The sequence below is a fragment of the Egretta garzetta genome, unplaced genomic scaffold (genome assembly GCF_000687185.1).
Source record: "Egretta garzetta isolate BGI_Z169 unplaced genomic scaffold, ASM68718v1 scaffold88, whole genome shotgun sequence".
NCBI classification, from domain to species: domain Eukaryota; kingdom Metazoa; phylum Chordata; class Aves; order Pelecaniformes; family Ardeidae; genus Egretta; species Egretta garzetta.
This window is the reverse complement of record NW_009260408.1, coordinates 363,348-367,208: the sequence shown is the minus strand read 5'-3', so window position 1 is coordinate 367,208 and position 3,861 is coordinate 363,348.

Below are 3,861 nucleotides of genomic sequence, written 5' to 3'. Positions count from 1 at the left end.
GGTTTGAGGGCTCATACTAGCCCCCAGTCCCTCTAACCCTTGCATTTCATCCCCTAGCCTGTCGCTGGCCAGCCCGATAGGTTCCCCTTCCCCCTTCACATCTAGTTTAAAGCCCTGTCAATGAGCCCCGCAAGCTCCTGGGCGAAGACCCTCTTCCCCTTTTGAGAAAGCTGGCTCCCATTTGATGCCAGCAAGCCTGGTGCCATGTAGACCATCCCGTGGTCAAAGAACATGTAATACCTATTTTATGTTGCTAATAAAATTATTACAGGTCCAAGGTCCCTTCCACAAAAGTGGAACAGAAGCAGAGATGATGGCAAGAAACCCCAGTCTCCATTGTTTGCAAAGGTTTTGTTCTCAAAGGCTAGAAAAGAAGTGTGAGGCTTGAGGGTCCTGCTAGGACTCATTCGTTACATCATCCACTGCGACCTTTCTATGCAGGATTACCCCATAATGTGCTGAATATCCACAGAGTCACAGTAGTTTTCTGATAAGTGACCACTGGAGTGACCACTGAATATGTAATTTCCAGCTTGCTATCCAAATGTGTAGATAAAATCCCTCCTTATCTTCAGTGCAGACTTTTGTACAACCCTCTGCAGGACAAAGTAATCTTCTCAAGGTCTTGACATACTTTAAAGAAGAAAAATATACTATTGTTTCCGATGCCAAAAAATGTTCATTACCATCTCTGAAGTATGAATGAAATCACCTAATCTTCCAATTATTAAGCTTCTCCCTAACTTTTCCAATCACTGATTTTAATGTGATTAAAAACAGACACCATGCACCTGATAACACGTGTTTGCATGGGAGACACAGACCTGTGTTTCAGTTGGACCTTGCTGCTGAGGGTACGAGGCTGTTTGTTGGTATGTAGCAATGTTCAGCTGGGAGATTATTTCATGCTGATCTCAAGCAGCAGCTTCCTCAGGAACATTGGAATTCCAAGTGGATGATTTTAAATGCAATTTATCTGCTCACAGTGTATGTCCAAAACTCTCCCCAAGGTCTTTCCAAACTGCCCCATGGTTATGCCCCAAAATATATTTCATGCACCATGTGTAATTCGAATATGCCCAAAAGGACTCAGAGACCAAGAAGCAAGTTCTGATTGAGATAATTCCTCGGGGGAATGTTTGTTGCTAAGAAGTGGCTGAATACCACAGAGATTAATAATCCCAGTACAAAGTATTTTTCCATGCTCTTTCATTCCACTCATTTATTTAGAACATATGCCAGGGAGCGTTAATGTTTAAAAAAGCCTCTGCCCACATCCATGTACAATGTTCTCGTAAGAAGGGGCCAAGGTTATAGTAAGTGTAGTCTTCTGAATGTGCAGTTAGATACATTTACACCGCTGACCACATTCCCTTTCTTCTTCCCCCAAGTGTCCTCTCTCCCAAGAGTGCAAGCTTTTTCCCAAATGCCCTTAACAGAAGTAAGATGGACCTTACCATACGTAAGCTTTTATTCTTGGCTCTGTAGTCTGGTAAGCGGGAGAAGGGGGGTTCTGTGGTATAATTTTCCTGGATTATTTTACATAGCTGCATTAGAATGAGATGAATCCACCCTAGAAATGCCTCTTTTGCTTTAAAGATTAGGTGACTGGCACAGGTATGGATGTGTGAAGCTAGGAAGGGTGAATCCCGACGTGTTGTTCAGATGGTTTGTGACTGCTTATTTTGGGGGGTGGGAGCCTGCATGTCTACTGTGGCACTGGGTTGCTTCTCTACGAATGCAACGTGACAGTGCAGGATATGGGGACAACATCCTGTGTTCTGGGTGTCTCACCTGACACCAGTGGTGAAAGGCACTGCGTTTCAAGAGCTGGTCTTACCTAGAGACCAGCGTGGTGCCCTCCTTCCATGACTGCTCCTACACAGCTCCCCCTGCCCCTTCCTCAGCTCAGTGAAAGGCAAACAGGACTGCAGTTCTGCTTGCGCAGTAAGAAAAACACATCGCACACTATATCAATCCTGGAACAAAACAGAACGAACTTTTCTGGCTCATTGCCACTTCTATTGCTCCTTTGAGCACAGGTAACTACAACAAGAGCAACTGTGTGATTTGACCCTGTTTGAAAATGAAAGGAAGGAAAAACTGAGTCGTGGTTTCACTGAAACATGAAGATTCCAAATAAAACGAGCTGTTTTGTACAACTGTGCAGCTCTTAAAATTAGAATGACAATCCCTGAGTCAGATCCAGTACTCGGGTGATTGTTTTAATTAGAACTGACATATATTTGTTTCTAGATGTTTCAGCAAGTAGGGAAGAAGGGAGATCTTGGCAGAAAGTGTATGTATCAGGAGGCACCTGATGCTATTGAGCCTGAAGCAAACCTCCCCCAAACTCTTCAGGATGTCATTGAAATACACAGATGTAATTATTTGAAGTTCCTTAAGGAATTGATGTCGCAGTAATTAGACAACTCATTACATCAAGAAATAAGGAAATAAGACTGACAGAGATAAAAATGAACACACTGATAATTTCGCAATATGTGAACAAATGGTATTATAAGAACTGGCTTTCTGAGAGGAGGAACACCTAGGAGAGAACCAGCAGACCCAGGCTCTCTTTTGTTAGTCTGTCCAATAAAGAAAAAGAGGTCAAAACAGCAAACACTGTTGCTGTCTAGCCTAGCTTTTCATTCAGCAGCTTCCTCCCCAGGTCTCCAGCCTCTCCAGCCTCTTGTCAAACCTTGTTCAATGGCACCCTGTCCCAAATGAAGGGTAATGTGTGAGACCTCCAGAACCAGACTTTGATGTGTCCTCCCAGCCAAGTTGACAGAGCATTTCCTATGACTTCAGCTATCTTTGAACCAGGGCTTCAAGTCACTTATGCGGATAACCTGCCTCGAATGAAGATGCCCACGGGGCATGCTTTTTCTAATGTGGAGCTGACTCCCTTTCTCTTTAGTTACTTTCTTGAGCTCTGTGTGTACTACTTGCCGGAACTTCTAGTGTACCATCCCAGACTTTCCCTCCAAAAATTGTCCTGGTTACTAGTCTAATATTCATTCTAACATCTGCTGTAAGTCAGTTATTAAACAAATCTTTTCCTTGGGGAAACCTTGGTGGTAATAATATAAGAGGCAGAAAGGTATTGTAGCAGGAAACTTTAACCGTGTATACGGCGCATCCAGATAGACCTTCTTTTATAGTCACAGATGATGTGGTGCTGAACAAAAGTTTTGAACAATAAAAATAAATTACCAGCGCATGCTACCTCTTTGCAATTTCTCTGCCCATTAAGAGAAGAAACCATCTGAGTGAAATAATTTTGGTATTCCTCTCAGGACTATATCTTTGCCTACTTTGCTGAGCCTCTGTGCAATTTATGTGAATTATCTTCAGATTCACTCTTACAATACAATCCTCAGCTGCCCTTTTGAGTTTCCTGTTGCATGGCAATTACCCTTCATCTCTGCCTTTTCTGATCACAGATCTTCATTTTTTCTGTCCTTTGCCTGTGAACAGTTGTCACCAGTTTTGCCAAGGACTTCTTGGGTCACTCTTCAGCTCTGCAGGGAGAGAAGATGCTAACAGGGCCTGGATGGTTCAGAGGTTTATGGTGCAGAGAGGTTTTGTGACCAGTCACTAATCTGAAGCCAAACTTACTTGGTCAAAAGTGACCAGAAGTAATTTCTGAAATCTTCTTGGCAGCCATACATAAATGGAAACTAAAGCTAGCAAAGTTGGTTTTGGTTCTGGTTTTGGGGGTCTTGTTTGGTGCTGTGTTGGTTTGGTTTGGTTGTTTGTTTTTTTCCTTAATAGAGCATGACCTGTGAAAGCTTTCTTGGAAATATTTCAACAAACCACTCCCTCCCCCTGCCAGTTCCTTAACTGGAGGGAGGG